We start from the raw sequence: 24,021 nt of genomic DNA, 5'->3' as shown, positions 1-24,021 counted from the left end.
GGTGAAAAAGGAAATATCCTCCCATAATAACTAAAGAGAAGCTTTCTGGGAAACTGCGTTGTAATGTGTGAATGCAACTCACAGAGTTACACGTTTCTCCTCAGTGATCAGTTTGTTAACACAGTTTTCTGGAAAACTGCAATTAGATACTTCATAGCGCAATGAACCTTGCGGTGACAAAGGAAATATCCACAGATGAAAACTACAAAGAAGCTTTCTTAGAAACTTCTTGGTGATGTGTGAATTCATCTCGCAGAGTTACACTTATATTTCTTGGAGCATCCCATTGACACTGTCTTTGAGGAATCTGATAACGGCTTCATTGGATCGCATTGAGGCCTACGCTGATAAAGGAAATTTTCAATCCGTCAAAACGTGAAAGAAGCTTTCTGAGAAACGTCTTTCTGATCTGTGAGTTCATCTCCCAGACTTTTAACTTAGACTTCAGGAAGCAGTTTGCTAACACTCTTTTCGTGGAATCTGTAATGTGATATTTGGGAGCCCACGGGGGCCCATGGTGAAAATGGAAATATCCTCACATAATAACTAGAGAGAAGCTTTCTGAGAGATTCCTTTCTGATGTGTGGCTTCATCACACAGAGTTCCACCCTTCCCTTCTTGGAACAGTTTGCTAACAATGTTGTCGTGGATTCTGCAAAGGTATATTTTGGAACTCATTGAGGGCTATGGTAAAAAAGAAAATATCCTCCCATAATAACTAAAGAGACGCTTTCTGGGAAACTGCATTGTAATGTGTGAAAGCAAGTCACAGAGTTACACGTTTTTCCTCAGTGATCAGTTTGTTAACACAATTTTCTGGAAATCTGCAATTAGATACTTCATAGCGCAATGAACCTTACGGTGACAAAGGAAATATCCACAGATGAAAGCTAGAAAGAAGCTTTCTTAAAACTTCTTGGTGATGTGTGAATTCATCTCACAGAGTTACACTTATGTTTCTTGGAGCAGTTCATTAACACTGTCTTTGAGGAATCTGAGAACGGCTTCATTGTATCGCATTGAGGCCTACGCTGAGAAAGGAAATTTCATCCGTTCAAAACGTGAAAGAAGTTTTCTGAGAAACGTCTTTCTAATCTGTGAGTTCATCTCACAGACTTTTAACTTAGAATTCAGGAAGCAGATTGCTAACACTCTTTTCGTGGAATCCGTAATGTAATATCTCTGAGCCCACGGGGGCCCATGGTGAAAATGGAAATAACCTCACATAATAACTAGAGAGAAGCTTTCTGAGAGATTCCTTTCTGATGTGTGACTTCATCACACAGTGTTCCACCCTTCCCTTCTTGGAACGGTTTGCTAACACTGTTGCCGTGGATTCTGCAAAGGTATATTTGGGAGCTCATTGAGGGCTACGGTGAAAAAGGAAATATCCTCACATAATAACTAAAGAGAAGCTTTCTGAGAAACTGCATTACCATGTGTGAATGCAACTCATAGAGTTACACGTTTCTCCTCGGTGATCAGTTTGTTAACACAGTTTTCTGGAAGTCTGCAATTAGATATTTCATAGCGCAATGAACCTCACGGTGACAAAGGAAATATACACGGATGAAAACTAAAAAGAAGCTTTCTTAGAAACTTCTTGCTGATGTGTGAATTCATCTCACAGAGTTACACTTATGTTTCGTTTAGCAGTCCATTAACATTGTCTTTGAGGAATTCGAGAACGGCTTCTTTGGATCTCATTGAGGTCTACACTGATAAAGGAAATTTCATCGTTCAAAACGTGAAAGAAGCTTTCTGAGAAATTTCTTTCTGATCTGAGTTCATCTCACAGACTTATAACTTAGACTTCAGGAAGCAGTTTGCAAACACTCTTTTCTTGGAATCTGTAAAGTGATATTTGAGATCCCATAGGGGCCCATGTTGAAAAAGGAAATATCCTCACATAATAACTAGAGAGAAGCTTTCTGAGAGATTCCTTTCTTATGTGTGGCTTCATCACGCAGAGTTCCACCCTTCCCTTCTTGGAACAGTTTGCTAACACTGTTGTCGTGGATTTTGCAAAGGTATATTTGGGAGCTCATTGAGGGCTAAGGTGAAAATGGATATATCCTCACATAATAATTAAACAGAAGCTGTCTGAGAAACTGCATTGCCATATGTGAATGCAACTCACAGAGTTACACATTTCTCTTCAGGGATCAGTTTGTTAACACAGTTTTCTGGAAATCTGCAATTCGATACTTCACAGCGCAATGAACATTACGGTGACAAAGGAAATATCCAGAGATGAAAGCTGAAAAGAAGCTTTCTTAGAAACTTCTTGGTGATGTGTGAATTCATCTCACAGAGTTACACTTATGTTTCGTGGAGCAGTCCATTAACAATGTCTTTGAGGAATCTGAGAACGGCTTCTTTGGATTGATTCAGGCCTACGCTGATAAAGGAAATTTCATGCATTCAACACGTGAAAAAAGCTTTCTGAGAAACTTCGTTGTGATCTGTGAGTTCATCTCACAGACTTATAACTTAGACTTCAGGAAGCAGTTTGCTAACACTCTTTTCGTGGAATCTGTAATGTGATATTTGGGAGCCCACGGGGGCCCATGGTGAAAATGGAAATATCCTCACATAATAACTAGAGAGAAGCTTTCTGAGAGATTCCTTTCTGATGTGTGGCTTCATCACACAGAGTTCCACCCTTCCCTTCTTGGAACAGTTTGATAACAATGTTGTCGTGGATTCTGCAAACTATATTTGGGAACTCATTGAGGGCAATGGTAAAAAAGGAAATATCCTCCCATAATAACTAAAGAGACGCTTTCTGGAAAACTGCATTGTAATGTGTGAATGAAAGTCACAGAGTTACACGTTTTTCCTCAGTGATCAGTTTGTTAACACAATTTTCTGGAAATCTGCAATTAGATACTTCATAGCGCAATGAACCTTATGGTGACAAAGGAAATATCCACAGATGAAAGCTAGAAAGAAGGTTTCTTAAAACTTCTTGGTGATGTGTGAATTCATCTCACAGAGTTACACTTATGTTTCTTGGAGCAGTTCATTAACACTGTCTTTGAGGAATCTGAGAACGGCTTCATTGGATCGCATTGAGACCTACGCTGATAAAGGAAATTTCATCCGTTCAAAACGTGAAAGAAGCTTTCTGAGAAACGTCTTTCTGATCTGTGAGTTCATCTCACAGACTTTTAAAATAGAATTCAGGAAGCAGATTGCTAACACTCTTTTCGTGGAATCTGTAATGTAATATCTGGGAGCCCACGGGGGCCCATGGTGAAAATGGAAATAACCTCACATAATAACTAGAGAGAAGCTTTCTGAGAGATTCCTTTCTGATGTGTGGCTTCATCACACAGTGTTCCACCCTTCCCTTCTTGGAACAGTTTGCTAACACTGTTGCCGTGGATTCTGCAAAGGTATATTTGGGAGCTCATTGAGGGCTACGGTGAAAAAGGAAATATCCTCACATAATAACTAAAGAGAAGCTTTCTGAGAAACTGCATTGCCGTGTGTGAATGCAACTGACAGAGTTACACGTTTCTCTTCAGTGATCAGTTTGTTAACACATTTTTCTGGAAATCTGCAATTAGATACTTCATAGCGCAATGAACCTTACGGTGACAAAGGAAATATCCACAGATGAAACTAGAAAGAAGCTTTCTTAGAAAGTTCTTGGTGATGTGTGAATTCATCTCACTGAGTTTCATTTATGTTTCGTGGAGCAGTCCATTAACACTGTCTTTGAGGAATCTGAGAACGGCTTCTTTGGATCGTATTGAGGCCATCCCTGATAAAGGAAATTTCGTCCGTTCAAAACGTGAAAGAAGCTTTCTGAGAAACGTCTTTCTGATCTGTGAGTTCATCTCACAGACTTATAACTTAGACTTCAGGAAGCAGTTTGCTACCACTCTTTTCGTGGAATCTGTAAGTGATATTTGGGAGACAATAGGGGCCCATGGTGAAAAAGGAAATATCCTCACATAAAAACTGGAGAGAAGCTTTCGGAGAGATTCCTTTCTGATGTGTGGCTTCATCACACAGAGTTCCACCCTTCCCTTCTTGGAACAGTTTGCTAACACTGTTGTCGTGGATTCTGCAAAGGTATATTTGGGAGCTCATTGCGGGCTATGGTGAAAAAGGAAATATCCTCACATAACAACTAAAGAGAAGCTTTCTGAGAAACTGCATTGCCATGTGTGAATGCAAATCACAGACTTACACGTTTCTGCTCAGTGATCAGTTTGTTAACACAGTTTTCAGGAAATCTGCAATTAGATTCTTCATAGCACAATGAAACTTTCGGTGACAAAGGAAATATCCACAGATGAAAACTAAAAAGAATCTTTCTTAGAAACTTCTTTATGATGTGTGAATTCATCTCACAGAGTTACACTTATGCTTCTTGGAGCAGTCCATTAACACTGTCCTAGAGGAATCTGAGAACGGCTTCTTTGGATCGCATTAAGGGCTACGCTGATAAAGGAAATTTCATCCGTTCAAAACCTGAAAGAAGCTTTCTGAGAAACGTCTTTCTGATCTCTGAGTTCATCTCACAGACTTATAACTTAGACTGCAGGAAGCAGTTTGCTTACACTCTTTTCGTGAAATCTGTAAAGTGATATTTGGGAGCCCATAGGGGCCCATGGTGAAAAAGGAAATATCCTCACATAATAACTAGAGAGAAGCTTTCTGAGAGATTCCTTTCTGATGTGTGGCTTCATCACACAAAGTTCAACCCTTCACTTCTTAGAACAGATGCTAACACTGTTGTCGTGGATTCTGCAAAGGTATATTGGGAGCTCATTGAGAGCTATGGTGAAAAAGGAAATATCCTCACATAATAACTAAAGAGAAGCTTTCTGAGAAACTGCATTGCCATGTGTGAATGCAACTCACAGAGTTACACGTTTCTCTTCAGTGATCAGTTTTTTAACACAGTTTTCTGGAAATCTGCAATTCGATACTAAATAGCGCCCTGAACCTTACGGTGACAAAGGAAATATCCACAGATGAAAACTAGAAAGAAGCTTTCTTAGAAACTTCTTGGTGATGTGTGAATTCATCTCACAAATTTACACTTATGTTTCTTGGAGCAGTCCATTAAAACTGTCTTTGAGGAATCTGAGAACGGCTTCTTTGGATCGCATTGAGGCCTACGCTGATAAAGGAAATTTCATCCGTTCAAAACGTGAAAGAAGCTTTCTGAGAAACGTCTTTCGGATCTCTGAGTTCACCTCACAGACTTATAACTTAGACTGCAGGAAGCAGTTTGCTTACACTCTTTTCGTGGAATCTGTAAAGTGATATTTCGGAGCTGTAGGGGCCCATGGTGAAAAAGGAAATATCCTCACATAATAACTAGAGAGAAGCTATCTGAGAGATTTCTTTCTGATGTGCGGCTTCATCACACAGAGTTCTTCCCTTCCCTTCTTGGAACAGTTTGCTAACACTGTTGTCGTGGATTCTGCAAAGGTATATTTGGGAGCTCATTGAGGGCTATGGTGAAAAAGGAAATATCCTCACATAATAACTAACGAGAAGCTTTCCTAGAAACTGCATTGCCATGTGTGAATGCAACTCACAGAGTTACATGTTTCTCTTCAGTGATCAGTTTTTTAACACAGTTTTCTGGAAATCTGCAATTTGATACTTCATAGCGCACTTCAGTGATCAGTTTTTTAACACAGTTTTCTGGAAATCTGCAATTTGATACTTCATAGCGCAATGAACCTTAGGGTGACAAAGGAAATATCCACAGATGAAAACTAGAAAGAAGCTTTCTTAGAAACTTGGTTATGATGTGTGAATTCATCTCACAGAGTTACACTTATGTTTCTTGGAGCAGTCCATTAACACTGTTCTTGAGTAATCTGAGAACGGCTTCTTTGGATCGCATTGAGGCCTATGCTGATAAAGGAAATTTCATCCGTTCAAAACGTGAAAGAAGCTTTCTGAGAAACGTCTTTCTGATCTGTGAGTTCATCTCACAGACTTATAACTTAGACTTCAGGAAGCAGTTTGCTAACACTCCTTTCATGGAATCTGTAAAGTGATATTTGGGAGCCCATAGGAGCCCATGGTGAAAAAGGAAATATCCTCACATAATAGCTAGAGAGAAGCTTTCTGAGAGATTCCTTTCTGATGTGTGGCTTCATCACACAGAGGTCCACCTTTCCCTTCTTGGAACAGTTTGCTAACACTGTTGTCGTGGATTCTGCAAAGGTATATTTCGGAGCTCATTGAGGGCTATGGTGTAAAAGGAAATATCCTCACATAATAAATAAAGAGAAGCTTTCTGAAAAAATGCATTGCCATGTGTGAATGCAACTCAGAGAGTTACACGTTTCTCTTCAGTGATTAGTTTGTTAACACAGTTTTCTGGAAATCTGCAATTCGATAGTTCATAGCCGCAATGAACCTTACGGTGACAAAGGAAATATCCACAGATGAAACCTAGAAAGAAGCTTTTTAGAAACTTCTTCGTGATGTGTGAATTCATCTCACAGAGTTACACTTATGTTTCGTTTAGCAGTCCATTAACATTGTCTTTGAGGAATTCGAGAACGGCTTCTTTGGATCTCATTGAGGTCTACGCTGATAAAGGAAATTACATGATTTCAACACGTGAAAAAAGCTTTCTGAGAAACTTCTTTCTGATCTGTGAGTTCATCTCACAGACTTATAACTTAGACTTCAGGAAGCAGTTTGCGAACATTCTTTTCGTGGAATCTGTAAAGTGATATTTGGGAGACCATAGGGGCCCAAGGTGAAAAAGGAAATATCCTGACACAATAACTAGAGAGAAGCTTTTTGAGAGATTTCTTTCTGATGTGCGGCTTCATCACACAGAGTTCCACCCTTCCCTTTTTGGAACAGTGTGCTAACACTGTTGTCGTGGATTCTGCAAAGGTATATTTGGGAGTTCATTGAGGGCTATGGTGAAAAAGGAAATATCCTCACATAATATAACTAAAGAGAATCTTTCTGAGAAACTGCATTGCCATGTGTGAATGCAACTCACAGAGTTACACGTTTCTCTTCAGTGATCACTTTGTTAACACATATTTCTGGAAAACTGCAATTAGATACTTCATAGCACAATGAACCGTACGGTGACAAAGGAAATATCCAGAGATGAAAACTAGAAAGAAGCTTTCATAGAAACTTCTTGGTGATGTGTGAATTTATCTCACAGAGTTACACTTATGATTCGTGGAGCAGTCCATTAACACTGTCTTTGAGGAATCTGAGAACGGCTTCTTTGGATCGCATTGAGGCCTACACTGATAAAGGAAATTTCATCGTTCAAAACGTGAAAGAAGCTTTCTGAGAAATTTCTTTCTGATCTGAGTTCATCTCACAGACTTATAACTTAGACTTCAGGAAGCAGTTTGCAAACACTCTTTTCTTGGAACCTGTAAAGTGATATTTGAGATCCCTTAGGGGCCCATGTTGAAAAAGGAAATATCCTCACATAATAACTAGAGAGAAGCTTTCTGAGAGATTCCTTTCTTATGTGTGGCTTCATCACACAGAGTTCCACCCTTCCCTTCTTGGAACAGTTTCCTAACACTGTTGTCGTGGATTTTGCAAAGGTATATTTGGGAGCTCATTGAGGGCTATGGTGAAAAAGGATATATCCTCACATAATAATTAAACAGAAGCTGTCTGAGAAACTGCATTGCCATATGTGTATGCAACTCACAGAGTTACACATTTCTCTTCAGGGATCAGTTTGTTAACACAGTTTTCTGGAAATCTGCAATTCGATACTTCATAGCGCAATGAACATTACGTGACAAAGGAAATATCCAGAGATGAAAGCTGAAAAGAAGATTTCTTAGAAACTTCTTGGTGATGTGTGAATTCATCTCACAGAGTTACACTTATGTTTCGTGGAGTCCATTAACACTGTCTTTGAGGAATCTGAGAACAGCTTCTTTGAATCGCATTGAGGCCTACGCTGATAAAGGAAATTTCATCCGTTCAAAACGTGAAAGAATCTTTCTGAAAAACTTCTTTCTGATCTGTGAGTTCATCTCACAGGCTTATAACTTAGACTTCAGGAAGCAGTTTGCTAACACTCTTTTTGTGGAATCTGTAAAGTGATATTTGTGAGCCCATAGGGGCCCATGGTGAAGAAGGAAATATCCTCACATAATAACTACTGGGAAGCATTCTGAGAGATTCCTTTCTGATGTGCGGCTTCATCACACAGAGTTCCACCCTTCCCTTCTTGGAACGGTTTGCCAACACTGTTTTCGTGGATTCTGCAAAGGTATATTTGAGAGCTCATTGAGGGCTACGGTGAAAAAGGAAATACACTCACATAATAACTAAAGAGAAGCTTTCTGGGAAACTGCATTGCCATGTGTGAATGCAACTCACAAAATTACACGTTTCTCTTCAGTGATCAGTTTGTTAACACAGTTTTCTGGAAATCGGCAATTTGATACTTCATAGCGCAATGAAACTTATGGTGACAAAGGAAATATCCTCAGATGAAAACTAGAAAGACTCTTTCTTAGAAACTACTTGGTGATGAGTGAATTCATCTCACAGATTTACACTTATGTTTCGTGGAGTCCATTAACACTGTCTTTGAGGAATCTGAGAAGGGCTTCTTTGAATCGCATTGAGGCCTACGCTGATAAAGGAAATTTCATTGTTCAAAACGTGAAAGAAGCTTTCTGAGAAACTTCTTTCTGATCTGTGAGTTCATATCACAGGCTTATAACTTAGACTTCAAGAAGCAGTTTGCTAACACTCTTTTTGTCGAGTCTGTAAAGTGATATTTGGGAGCCCATAGGGGCCCATGGTGAAGAAGGAAATATCCTCACATAATAACTACAGAGAAGCATTCTGAGAGATTCCTTTCTGATCTGCGGCTTCATCACACAGAGTTCCACACTTCCCTTCTTGGAACAGTTTGCTAACACTGTTTTCGTGGATTCTGCAAATGTATTTTTGAGAGCTCATTGAGGGCTATGGTGAAAAAGGAAATATCCTCACATAATAACTAAAGAGAAGCTTTATGAGAAACTGCATTGCCATGTGTGAATGCAACTCACAGAGTTACACGTTTCTCTTCAGTGATCAGTTTGTTAACACAGTTTTCTGGAAATCTGCAATTAGATACTTCAAGGCGCAATGAAACTTACGGTGACAAAGGAAATATCCACAGATGAAAACTAGAAAGAAGCTTTCTTAGAAACTTCTTCGTGATGTGTGAATTCATCTCACAGAGTTACACTTATGTTTCTTGGAGCAGTCCATTCACACTTTCTTTGAGGAATCTGAGAACGTCTTCTGTGGATCGCATTGAGGCCTTCGCTGATAAGGGAAACTTCATCCATTCAAAACGTAAAAGAAGCTTTGTGAGAAACTTCTTTCTGATCTGTGAGTTCATCTCACAGACTTATAACTTAGACTGCAGGAAGCAGTTTGCTAACCCTCTTTTCCTGGAATCTGTAAAGGGATATTTGGGAGCCCATAGGGGCCCATGGTGAAAAAGGAAATATCCTCACATAATAACTAGAGAGAAGCTTTCTGAGAGATTCCTTTCTGACGTGTGGCTTCATTACACAGGTTTCAACACTTCACTTCTTGGAACAGTTTGCTAACACTGTTGTCGTGGATTCTGCAAAGGTATTTTGGGAGCTCATTGAGAGCTCTGCTGAAAAAGGAAATATCCTCACATAATAACGAAAGAGAAGCTTTCTGAGAAACTGCATTGCCATGTGTGAATGCAACTCAAAGAGTTACACGTTTCTCTTCAGTGATCAGTTTGTTAATACAGTTTTCTCGAAATCTGAAATTCGATACTTCATAGCGCAATGAACCTAACGGTGACAAAGGAAATATCCACAGATGAAAACTAGAAAGAAGCTTTCTTTGAAACTTCTTGGTGATGTGTGAATTCATCTCACAGAGTTACACTTAGGTTTCCTGGAGCAGTCCATTACCACTGTCTTTGAGGAATCTGAGACTGCTTCTTTGGATCGCATTGAGGCCTTCGCAGATAAAGGAAATTTCATCCTTTCAAAACTTGAAAGAAGCTTTCTGAGAAACTTCTTTCTGATCTGTGAGTTCATCTCACAGACTTATAACTTAGATTTCAGGAAGCAGTTTGGTAACACTCTTTTCGTGGCATCTGTAAAGTGATATTTGGGAGCCCGTAGGTGCCCGTGGTGATAAAGGAAATATCCTCACATAATAAATAGAGAGAAACTTTCTGACAGATTCCATTCTGATGTGTGGCTTCATCACACAGAGTTCAACCCTTCACTTTTTGGAATAGTTTGCTAACACTGTTGTCGTGGATTCTGCAAAGGTATATAGGGAGCTCATTGAGAGCTATGGTGAAAAAGGAAATATCCTCACATAATAACTAAAGAGAAGCTCTCTGAGAAACTGCATTGCCATGTGTGAATGCAACTCACAGAGTTACACGTTTCTCTTCACTGATCAGTTTGTTAACTCAGTTTTCTGGAAATCTGCAATTAGATACTTCAGAGCCCAATGAACTTTTCGGTGACAAAGGAAATATCCACAGATGAAAACTAAAAAGAAGCTTTCTTAGAAACTTCCTGGTGATGTGTGAATTCATCTCACAGAGCTACACTTATGTTTCGTGGAGTCCATTAACACTGTCTTTACGGAATCTGAGAAAGGCTTCTTTGAATCGCACTGAGGCCTACGCTGATAAAGGAAATTTCATCGTTCAAACGTGAAAAAAGCGTTCTGAGAAACTTCTTTCTGATCTGTGAGTTCATCTCACAGGCTTATAACGTAGACTTCAGGAAGCAGTTTGCTAACCCTCTTTTCATGGAATCTGTAAAGTGATAATTGGGAGACCATAGGGGCCCATGGTGAAAAAGGAAATATCCTCACATAATAACTGCAGAGAAGCATTCTGAGAGATTCCTTTCTGATGTGCGGCTTCATTACACAGAGTTCCACCCTTCCCTACTTGGAACAGTTTGCCAACACTGTTTTCGTGGATTCTGCAAAGGTATATTTGAGAGCTCATTGAGGGCTATGGTGAAAAAGGAAATACCCTCACATAATAACTAAAGAGAAGCTTTCTGAGAAACTGCATTGCTATGTGTGAATTCAACTCACAGAGTTACACGTTTCTCTTCAGTGATCAGTTTGTTAACACAGTTTTCTGGAAAGCTGCAATTAGATACTTCATAGCGCAATGAACCTTACGATGACAAAGGAAATATCCACAGATGAAAACTAGAAAGAAGCTTTCTTAGAAACTTCTTGGTGATGTGTGAATTCATCACACAGAGTTACACTTATGTCTCTTGGAGCAGTCCATTAACACTGTCTTTGAGGAATCTGAGAACGGCTTCTTTGGATCGCATTGAGGCCTACGCTGATAAAGGAAATTTCATCCGTTCAAAACGTGAAAGAAGCTTTCTGAGAAACTTCTTTCTGATCTGTGAGTTCATCTCACAGACTTATAACTTAGACTGCAAGTAGCAGTTTGCTTACACTCTTTTCGTGGAATCTATAAAGTCTTATTTGGGAGCCCTTAGAGGCCCATGGTGAAAAAGGAAATATCCTAACGTAATAACTAGAGAGGAGCTTTCTGAGAGATTCCTTTCTGATGTGTGGCTTCATCACACAGAGTTCCACCCTTCCCTTCTTGGAACCGTTTGCTAACACTGTTGTCATGGATTCTGCAAAGGTATATTTGGGAGCTCATTGAGGGCTATGGTGAAAAACGAAATAACCTCACATAATAACAAAAGAGAAGCTTTTTGAGAAACTGCATTGCCATGTGTGAATGCAACTCACAGAGTTACACGTTCCTCTTCAGAGATCAATTTGTTAACACAGTTTTCTGGATATCTGCAATTCGATACTTCATAGCACAAAGAACCTTAAGGTGACAAAGGAAATATCCACAGATGAATTCTAGAAAGAAGCTTTCTTAGAAACTTCTTGTTATGTGTGAATTCATCTCACAGAGTTACACTTATGTTTGGTGGAGTCCATTAACACTGTCTTTGAGGAATCTGAGAACGACTTCTTTGGATATCATTGAGGCCTATGCTGATAAAGGAAGTCTCATCGTTCAAAACGTGAAAGAAGCTTTCTGAGAAACTTCTTTCTGACCTGCGAGTCCATCTCACAGGCTTATAACTTAGCGTTCAGGAAGCAGTTTGCTAACACTCTTTTCCTGTAATCTGTAAAGTGATATTTGGGAGCCCATAGGGGCCCCAGGTGAAAAAGGAAATATCCTCACATAATGACTAGAGAGAAGCTTTCTGAGAGATTCCTTTCTGATGTGTGGCTTCATCACACAGAGTTCCACCCTTCCCTTCTTGGAACAGTTTGCTAACACTGTTGTCGTGGATTCTGCAAAGGTATATTTGGGAGCTCATTGAGGGCTATGGTGAAAAAGGAAATATCCTCACATAATAACTAAAGAGAAGCTTTCTGAGAAACTGCATTGCCATGTGTGAATGCAACTCACAGAGTTACACGTTTCACTTCAGTGATCATTTTGTTAACACAGTTTTCTGGAAATCTGCAATTAGATACTTCATAGCGCAATGAACCTTACGGTTACAAAGGAAATATCCACAAATGAAAACTAGAAAGAAGCTTTCTTAGAAATTTCTTGGTGATGTGTGAATTCATCTCACAGAGTTACACTTATATTTCATGGAGCAGTCCATTAACACTGTCTTTGAGGAATCTGAGAACGGCTTCTTTGGATCGCATTGAGGCCTACGCTGATAAAGGAAATTTCTTCCGTTCAAAACGTGAAGGAAGCTTTCTGAGAAACTTCTTTCTGATCTGTGAGTTCATCTCACAGACTTATAACTTAGGCTTCAGGAAGCAGTTTGCTAACACTCTTTTCGTGGAATCTGTAAAGTGATATTTGGGAGCCCATAGGGGCCCATAGTGAAAAAGGAAATATCCTCACATAATAAATAAAGAGAAGCTTTCTGAGAAACTGCATTGCCATCTGTGAGTGCAACTCACAGAGTTACACGTTTCTCCTCAGTGATCAGTTTGTTAACACAGTTTTCTGGAAATCTGCCGTTAGATACTTCATAGCGCAATGAACCTTACAGTGACAAAGGAAATATCCACAGATGAAAACTAGAAAGAAGCTTTCTTAGAAACTTCTTTGTGATGTGTGAATTCATCTCACAGAGACACACTTATATTACTTGGAGCAGTCCATTAACACAGTCTTTGAGGAATCTGAGAACGGATTCTTTGGATCGCATTGAGGCCTACGCTGATAAAGGAAATTTCTTCCGTTCAAAACGTGAAGGAAGCTTTCTGAGAAACTTCTTTCTGATCTGTGAGTTCATCTCACAGACTTATAACTTAGATTTCAGGAAGCAGTTTGCTAACACTCTTTTCGGGGAATCTGTAAAGTGATATTTGGGATCCCATAGGGGCCCATGGTGAAAAAGGAAATAACCTCACATAATAACTAGAGAGAAGCTTTCTGAGAGATTTCTTTCTGATGTGCGGCTTCATCACACAGAGTTCCACTCTTCCCTTTTTGGAACAGTTTGCTAACACTATTGTCGTGGATTCTGCAAAGGTATATTTGGGAGCTCTTTGAGGTTTATGGTGAAAAAGGAAATATCCTCACATAATAACTAAAGAGTAGCTTTCTGAGAAACTGCATTGACATATGTGAATGCAACTCACAGAGTTACACGTTAGTCTTCCGTGATCAGTTTGTTAACACAGTTTTCTGGAAATCTGCAATAAGATACTTCAGAGCGGAATGAACCGTACGGTGACAAAGGAAATATCCACAGATGAAAACTAGAAAGAAGCTTTCGTAGAAACTTCTTGGTGATGTGTGAATTCATCTCACAGAGTTTCACTTATGTTTCGTGGAGCAGTCCATTAACACTGTCATTGAGGAATCTGAGAACGGCTTCTTTGGATCGCTTTGAGGCCTACGCTGATAAAGGAAATTTCATCCGTTCAAAACGTGAAAGAAGCTTTCTGAGAAACTTCTTTCTGATCTGTGAGTTCATCTCACAGACTTATAACTTAGACTTCAGGAAGCAGTTTCCTAACACTCTTTTCGTGGAATCTGTAAAGTGATATTTGGGAGCCCATAGGGGCCATTGGTGTAAAAGGAAATATCCTGACATATTAACTAGAGAGAAGATTTCTGTGAGATTCCTTTCTGATGGTTGGCTTCATCACACAGAGTTCCACCATTCCCTTCTTGGAACAGTTTGCTAACACTGTTGTCGTGGATTCTGCAAAGTTTATTTTGGAGCTCATTGAGAGCTATGGTGAAAAAGGAAATATCCTCACATAATAACTAAAGAGAAGCTATCTTAGAAACTGCATTGCCATGTGTGAATGCAACTCACAGAGTTAAACGTTTCTCTTCAGTGATCAGTTTGTTAACACATTTTTCTTTAAATCTGCAATTAGATACTTCATAGCGCAATGAACCTTACGGTGACAAAGGAAATATCCACAGATGAAAACTAGAAAGAAGCTTTCTTAGAAACTTCTTGGTGATGTGTGAATTCATCTCAAAGAGTTACACTTAGGTTTCTTGGAGCAGTCCATTAACACTTTCTTTGAGGAATCTGAGAACGGCTTTTTGGATCGCATTGAGGCCTCCGCTGATCAAGGAAATTTCATCCGTTCAAAACGTGAAAGAAGCTTTCTGAGAAACTTCTTTCTGACCTGTGAGTTCATCTCACATACTTATAACTTAGGCTTCAGGAAGCAGTTTGCTAACACTCTTTTCGTGGAATCTGTAAAGTGATATTTGAGAGCCCATAGGGGCCCATAGTGAAAAAGGAAATATCCTCACATAATAAATAAAGAGAAGCTTTCTGAGAAACTGCATTGCCATGTGTGAGTGCAACTCACAGAGTTATACGTTTCTCCTCAGTGATCAGTTTGTTAACACAGTTTTCTGGAAATCTGCCATTAGATAATTCGTAGCGCAATGAACCTTACGGTGACAAAGGAAATATCCACAGATGAAAACTAGAAAGAAGCTTTCTTAGAAACTTCTTGGTGATGTGTGAATTCATCTCACAGAGACACACTTATGTTACTTGGAGCAGTCCATTAACACTGTCTTTGAGGAATCTGAGAACGGATTCTTTGGATCGCATTGAGGCCTACGCTGATAAAGGAAATTTCTTCCGTTCAAAACGTGAAAGAACCTTTCTGAGAATCTTCTTTCTGATCTGTGAGTTCATCTCACAGACTTATAACTTAGATTTTAGGAAACTTTTTGCTAACCCTCTTTTCGTGGAATCTGTAAAGTGATATTTGGGGGCACTTACGGGCCCATGGTGAAAAAGGAAATATCCTCACATAATTACTAAAGAGAAGCTTTCTGAGAAACTGCATTGCCATGTGTGAATGCAACTCACAGAGTTACACCTTTCTCCTCAGTGATCACTTTGTTTACACAGTTTTCTGTGTATATGCAATTAGATACTTCATAGCGCAATGAACCTTACGGTGACAAAGGAAATATCCACAGATGAAAACTATAAGGAAGCTTTCTTACAAACTTCTTGGTGATGTGTGAATTCATCTCCCAGAGTTATACTTATGTTTCATGGAGCAGTCCATTAACACTGTCTTTGAGGAATCTGAGAACGGCTTCTTTGGATCGCATTGAGGCCTACGCTGTTAAAGGAAATTTCATCCATTCAAAACGTGAAAGAAGCTTCCTGAGAAACGTCTTTCTGATCTGTCAGTTCATCTCACAGACTTATAACTTAGACTTGAGGAAGCAGTTTGCTAACACTCTTTTCGTGGAATCTCTAAAGTGATATTTGGGAGCCCATAGGGGCCCATGGTGAAAAAGGAAATATCCTCACATAATAACTGGAGAGAAGCTTTCTGAGAGATTGCTTTCTGATGTGTGACTTCATCTCACAGAGTTACGCTAGTGATTTTTGGAGCCGTTTCTTAGGACTGTTTCCGTGGATTCCGAGAAGTGATATTTCTGATGGCTTTGAAGAATAGAAGGAGAAAAGAAATATCCTCCAAGAAAAAGCGGAATCAAGCTTTCTGAGAAACTCCTTTGTGATATGTGAATTCATTTCACAGTGTTACATCACCCTTTCTCGGGGGAGTTTCCTATCACTCATTTTGAGGAATCTTAGATGTGATGTCTTGGATATCGTTGAATCGCATGGTGAATAAGGAACTATCCTCAGAGAAACCTGCAGAGAAGCCTTCTCAGAAACTTCTTTGTTGTGGATGAATTCAGCCCTCAGATGTCCATCATTGTTTTGACTGAGAAGCTTGCTAGCAGAGTTTCCGCAGAATCTGCAATAGGACACACGGTGGCGCTCCGAGACCACAAATAACCTCGTATTACTAATGAAAGAAGCTTTCTGAGAAACCGCTTTGCGATGTGTGAATTCAAGTCACTAAGTTACAGCTGTATTTCGTGGGGCCGTGGCCTAGCCCTATTTGAGTGGAATCTGAGAACATATATTCCGGATCCCTTTGAAAAAAATGGGGCCAATGGAAATGTCTTCCAATAAAAATGAGAAAGAAGCTTTCTGAGAAACGTCTTTGTGATCTGTGAATTCATCTCACAGAGTTACAACTTAGGCCTCAGGAAGCAGTTTGCTACCTCACTGTTCGAGGAATCTGCAAAGGGATATTTGGGAGTCCATTGGAGCCCATTGTGAAAAAGGAAATAGCCTCAGATAATAACTAGAGAAAAACTTTCTGAGAGACTGCTTTCTGATGTGTGATTTCAGCACACAGAGTTCCACCATTCCCTTCTTGGATCAGTTTGCTAACACTGTTGTCGTGAATTCTGCAAAGGTATATTTGGGAGCTCATTGAGGGCTATCGTGAAAAAGGAAATATCCTCACATAATAAATAAACAGAAGCTTTCTGGGAAACTGCAGTGCAATGTGTGAGTGCAACTCACAGAGTTACACGTTTCTCTTCAGTGATCAGTTTGTTAACACAGTTTTCAGGAAATCTGCAATTAGATACATCAGACCGGAATGAACCTTACGGTGACAAAGGAAATATCCACAGATGAAAACTGGAAAGAAGCTATCTTAGAAGCTTCTTGGTGATGTGTGAATTCATATCACAGAGTTACACTGATGTTTCATAGAGCAGTCCATTAACACTGTCTTTGAGGAATCTGAGAACGGATTCTTTGGATCGCATTGAGGCCTACGCTGATAAAGGAAATTTCATCCGTTCAAAACGTGAGAGAAGCTTTCTGAGAAACTTCTTCCTGATCTCTGAGTTCATCTCACAGACTTATAACTTAGATTTCAGGAAGCAGGTTGCTAACACTCTTTTCGTAGAAACTGTAAAGTGATATTTGGAAGCCCATAGGAGCCCATGGTGAAAAAGGAAATATCCTCACATAATAAGTAGAGAGAAGCTTTCTGAGAGATTCCTTTCTGATGTGTGGCTTCGTCACACAGAATTCCACACTTCCCTTCTTGGAACAGTTTGCTACCACTGTTGTCGTGGATTCTGCAAAGGTATATTTGGGAGATCATTGAGGGCTATGGTGAAAAAGGAAATATCCTCACATAATAAATAAAGGGAAGCTTTCTGAGAAACTGCATTGTCATGTGTGAATGCAACTCACAGAGTTACACGTTTCTCTTCAATGATCAGTTTGTTAACACCGTTTTCTGGAAATCTGCAATTAGATGCTTCATAGCGCAATGAAACTTACGGTGACAAAGGAAATATCCACAGATGAAAACTAGAAAGAAGCTTTCTTAGGAACTTCTTGGTGATGTGTGAATTCATCTCACAGAGATACACTTATGTTTCGTGGAGCAGTTCATTAACACTCTTTTTGAGGAACCTCAGAAGGGCTTCCTTGGATCGCATTGAGGCCTACGCTGATAAAGGAAATTTCATCCGTTCAAAACGTGAAAGAAGCTTTCTGAGAAACTTCTTTCTGATCTGTGAGTTCATCTCACAGACTTATAACTTAGATTTCAGGAAGCAGTTTGCTAACACTCTTTTCGTGTAATCTGTAAAGTGATATTTGGGAGCCCATAGGGGCCCATGGTGATAAAGGAAATATCCTCACATAATAACTAGAGAGAAGCTTTCTGAGAGATTTCTTTCTGAGGTGCGGCTTCATCACACAGAGTTCCACCCTTCCCTTCTTTGAACAGTTTGCTAACATTGTTGTCGTGGATTCTGAAAAGGTATATTTGGGAGCTCATTGAGGGCTATCGTGAAAAAGGAAATATCCTCACATAATAAATAAACAGAAGCTTTCTGAGAAACTGCAGTGCAATGTGTTAGTGTAACTCACAGAGTTACACGTTTCTCTTCAGTGATCAGTTTGTTAACACAGTTTTCTGGAAATCTGCAATTAGATACTTCAGAGCGGAATGAACCTGACGGTGACAAAGGAAATATCCACAGATGAAAACTAGAAAGAAGCTATCGTAGAAACTTCTTTGTGATGTGTGAATTCATATCACAGAGTTACACTCATTTTTCATGGAGCAGTCCATTAACTCTGTCTTTGAGGAATCTGAGAACGGATTCTTTGGATCGCATTGAGGCCTACGCTGATAAAGGAAATTTCATGCATTTAATACGTGAAAGAAGCTTTCTGAGAAACTTCTTTCTGATCTGTGAGTTCATCTCACAGACTTATAACTTAGATTTCAGGAAGCAGTTTGCTAACACTCTTTTCGTGGAATCTGTAAAGTGATATTTGGGAGCCCATAGGGGCCCATGGTGAAAAAGGAAATATCCTCACAAAATAACGAGAGAGAAGCTTTCTGAGAGATTCCTTTCTGATGTGTGGCTTCATCACACAGAGTTCCAACCTTCCCTTCTTAGAACAGTTTGCTAACCCTGTTGTCGTGGATACTGCAAAGGTATATTTCGGAGCTCATTGAAGGCTATGGTGGAAAAGGAAATATCCTCCCATAATAACTTAATAACTAAAGAGAAGCTTTCTGAGAAACTTCATTGCCATGCGTGAATGCAACTCACAGAGTTGCACGTTTCTCTTCAGTGATCAGTTTGTTAACACAGTTTTCTGGAAATCTGCAATTAGATACTTCATAGTGCAATGAACCTTACGGTGACAAAGGAAATATCCTCAGATGAAAACTAGAAAGAAGCTTTCTTAGAAACTTCCTCGTGATGTGTGAATTCATCTCACAGAGTTACACTTATGTTTCGTGGAGCAGTCCATTAACACTATCTTTGAGGAATCTGAGAACGGCTCCTTTGGATCGCATTGAGGCCTACGCTGATAAAGGAAATTTCATCCGTTCAAAACGTGAAAGAAGCTTTCTGAGAAACTTCGTTCTGATCTGTGATTTCATCTCACAGACTTATAACTTAGACTTCAGGAAGCAGTTTGGAAATACTCTTTTCGTGGAATCTGTAAAGTGATATTTGGGAGCCCATTCGGGCCCATGGTGAAAAAGGAAATATTCTCACAAAATAACTAGAGAGAAGCTTTCTGAGAGATTCCTTTCTGATGGGTGGCTTCGTCACACAGAGTTCCACCCTGCCCTTCTTGGAACAGTTTGCTAACACTGTTGTTGTGGATTCTGCTAAGGTATATTTGGGAGCTCATTGAGGGCTATGGTGAAAAAGGAAATATCCTCACATAATAACTAAAGAGAAGCTTTCTGAGAAACTGCATTGCCATGTGTGAATGCGACTCACAGAGTTACACGTTTCTCTTCAGTGATCAGTTTGTTAACACAGTTTTCTGGAAATCTTCAATTAGATACTTCATAGCTGAATGAACCTTACGGTGACAAAGGAAATATCCACAGATGAAAACTAGAAAGAAGCTTTCTTAGAAACTTCCTGGTGATGTGTGAATTCATCTCACAGAGTTACACTTATGTTTCGTGGAGCAGTACATTAACACTGTCTTTGAGGAATCTGAGAACGGCTTCTTTGGATCGCATTGAGGCCTACGCTGATAAAGGAAATTTCATGCATTCAAAACGTGAAAGAATCTTTCTGAGAAACTTCTTTCTGATCTGTGAGTTCATCTCACAGACTTATAACTTAGACTTCAGGAAGCTGTTTGCTAACACTCTTTTCGTGGAATCTGTAAAGTGATATTTCTGAGCCCATAGGGGCCCATGGTGAAAAAGGAAATATCCTCACATAATAATTAGCGAGAAGCTTTCTGAGAGATTGCTTTCTGATGTGGGACTTCATCACACAGAGTTCCACCGTTCCCTTCTTGGAACAGTTTGCTAACACTGTTGTCGTGGATTCTGCAAAGGTATATTTGGAAGCTCATTGAGGGCTATGGTGAAAAAGGAAATATCCTCACATAATAGCTAAAGAGAAGCTTTCTGAGAAACTGCATTGCCATGTGTGAATGCAACTCACAGAGTTACACGTTTCTCTTCAGTGATCAGTTTGCTAACTAAGTTTTCTGGAAATCTGCAATGGGATACCTCTTAGCGCAATGAAGCTTACGGTGACAAAGGAAATATCCACAGATGAAAACGAGAAAGAAGCTTTCTTAGAAACTTCTTGGTGATGTGTGAATTCATCTCACAGAGTTACACTTATGTTTCGTTGAGCAGTCCATTAACACTATATTTGAGGAACCTGAGAAGGGCTTCGTTGGATCGCATTGAGGCCTACGCTGATAAAGGAAATTTCATCCGTTCAAAACGTGAAAGAAGTTTTCTGAGAAACTACTTTCTGATCTGTGAGTTCATCTCACAGATGCATACATAGACGTCAGGAAGCGGTTTGCGAACACTCTTTTCGTGGATTCTGGAAAGTGATATATGGGAGCCCATAGGGGCCCATGATGAAAATGGAAATATCCTCACATAATAATTAGAGAGAAGCTTTCTGAGAGTTTGCTTTCTGATGTGTGACTTCATCACACAGAGTTCCACCCTTCCCTTCTTGGAACAGTTTGCTAACACTGTTGTCGTGGATTCTGCAAAGGTATATTTGGGAGCTCATAGAGGGCTATGGTGAAAAAAGAAATATCCTCAGTTTAAAAGTGGAAAGAAGCCTTTGGAGAAACTGCATTGCCATGAGTGAATGCAACTGACAGAGTTACACGTTTCTCTTCAGTGATCAGTTTGCTAACTAAGTATTCTGGAAATCTGCAATGGGATAGCTCTTAGCGCAATATAGCACAGAGAGACAAAGGAAATATCCACAGAGGAAAACAAGAAAGAAGCTGTCTTAGAAACTTCTTGGTAATGTGTGAATTCATCTCACGGAGTTACACTTATGTTTCAACGAGCAGTCCATTAACACTGTCTTTGAGGAAACTGAGAAGGGCTTTCTTGGATCGCATTGAGGCCTACGCTGATAAAGGAAATTTCTTACGTTCAAAACGTGAAAGAAGCTTTCTGAGAAACTTCTTTCTGATCTGTGAGTTCATCTCACTGACGTATAACTTAGACTTCAGGAAGCAGTATGCGAACACTCTTTTCGTGGATTCTGGAAAGTGATATTTGGGCGCCCTTAGGGGCCCTTGGTGAAAAAGGAAATATCCTCACATAATAACTACAGAGAAGCTTTCTGAGAGATTGCTTTCTGATGTGTGACTTCATCACACAGAGTTCCACCCTTCCCTTCTTGGAACAGTTTGCTACCACTGTTGTCGTGGATCCTGCAAAGGTATATTTGGGAGATCATTGAGGGCAATGGTGAAAAAGGAAATATCCTCACATAATAACTAAAGGGAAGCTTTCTGAGAAACTGCATTGTCATGTGTGAATGCAACTCACAGAGTTACACGTTTCTCTTCAGTGATCAGTTTGTTAACACCGTTTTCTGGAAATCTGCAATTAGATACTTCATAGTGCAATGAAACGTATGGTGACAAGGGAAATATCCACAGATGAAAACTAGAAAGAAGCTTTCTTAGAAACTTCCTCGTGATGTGTGAATTCATCTCACAGAGTTACACTTATGTTTCGTGGAGCAGTCCATTAACACTATCTTTGAGGAATCTGAGAACGGCTCCTTTGGATCGCATTGAGGCCTACGCTGATAAAGGAAATTTCATCCGTTCAAAACGTGAAAGAAGCTTTCTGAGAAACTTCTTTCTGATCTGTGATTTCATCTCACAGACTTATAACTTAGACTTCAGGAAGCAGTTTGGAAACACTCTTTTCGTGGAATCTGTAAAGTGATATTTGGGAGCCCATTCGGGCCCATGGTGAAAAAGGAAATATTCTCACAAAATAACTAGAGAGAAGCTTTCTGAAAGATTCCTTTCTGATGGGTGGCTTCGTCACACAGAGTTCCACCCTGCCCTTCTTGGAACAGTTTGCTAACACTGTTCTCGTGGATTCTGCAAAGGTATATTTGGGAGCTCATTGAGGGCTATGGTGAAAAAGGAAATATCCTCACATAATAACTAAACAGAAGCTTTCTGAGAAACTGCAGTGTAATGTGTGAGTGCAACTCACAGAGTTACACGTTTCTCTTCAGTGATCAGTTTGTTAACACAGTTTTCTGGAAATCTGCAATTAGATACTTCAGAGCGGAATGAACCTTACGGTGACAAAGGAAATATTCACAGATGAAAACTAGAAAGAATCTATCTTACAAACTTCTTGGTGATGTGTGAATTCATATCACAGAGTTACACTGATGTTTCATGGAGCAGTCCATTAACACTGTCTTTGAGGAAACTGAGAACGGCTTCTGTGGATCGCATTGAGGCCTACACTGATAAATGAAATTTCATCCGTTCAAAACGTGAGAGAAGCTTTCTGAGAGACATCTTTCTCATCTGTGAGTTGATCTCACAGACTTATAATTTAGATTTCAGGAAGCAGTGTGCTAACACTCTTTTCGTGGAATCTGTAAAGTGATATTTGGGAGCCCATAGGGGCCCATGGTGAAAAAGGAAATATCCTCACATAATAACTAGAGAGAAGCTTTCTGAGAGATTCCTTTCTGATGTGTGGCGTCGTCACACAGAGTTCCACCCTTCCCTTCTTGGAACAGTTTGCTAACACTGTTGTTGTGGATTCTGCTAAGGTATATTTGGGAGCTCATTGAGGGCTATGGTGAAAAAGGAAATATCCTCACATAATAACTAAAGAGAAGCTTTCTGAGAAACTGCATTGCCATGTGTGAATGCGACTCACAGAGTTACACGTTTCTCTTCAGTGATCAGTTTGTTAACACAGTTTTCTGGAAATCTTCAATTAGATACTTCATAGCTGAATGAACCTTACGGTGACAAAGGAAATATCCACAGATGAAAACTAGAAAGAAGCTTTCTTAGAAACTTCCTGGTGATGTGTGAATTCATCTCACAGAGTTACACTTATGTTTCGTGGAGCAGTACATTAACACTGTCTTTGAGGAATCTGAGAACGGCTTCTTTGGATCGCATTGAGGCCTACGCTGATAAAGGAAATTTCATGCATTCAAAACGTGAAAGAATCTTTCTGAGAAACTTCTTTCTGATCTGTGAGTTCATCTCACAGACTTATAACTTAGACTTCAGGAAGCTGTTTGCTAACACTCTTTTCGTGGAATCTGTAAAGTGATATTTCTGAGCCCATAGGGGCCCATGGTGAAAAAGGAAATATCCTCACATAATAATTAGCGAGAAGCTTTCTGAGAGATTGCTTTCTGATGTGGGACTTCATCACACAGAGTTCCACCGTTCCCTTCTTGGAACAGTTTGCTAACACTGTTGTCGTGGATTCTGCAAAGGTATATTTGGAAGCTCATTGAGGGCTATGGTGAAAAAGGAAATATCCTCACATAATAGCTAAAGAGAAGCTTTCTGAGAAACTGCATTGCCATGTGTGAATGCAACTCACAGAGTTACACGTTTCTCTTCAGTGATCAGTTTGCTAACTAAGTTTTCTGGAAATCTGCAATGGGATACCTCTTAGCGCAATGAAGCTTACGGTTACAAAGGAAATATCCACAGATGAAAACGAGAAAGAAGCTTTCTTAGAAACTTCTTGGTGATGTGTGAATTCATCTCACAGAGTTACACTTATGTTTCGTTGAGCAGTCCATTAACACTATATTTG

The sequence above is a fragment of the Rhinopithecus roxellana genome, chromosome 4 (genome assembly GCF_007565055.1).
Source record: "Rhinopithecus roxellana isolate Shanxi Qingling chromosome 4, ASM756505v1, whole genome shotgun sequence".
Lineage (NCBI taxonomy): Eukaryota > Metazoa > Chordata > Mammalia > Primates > Cercopithecidae > Rhinopithecus > Rhinopithecus roxellana.
Note: the sequence above shows the minus strand (reverse complement) of the source record.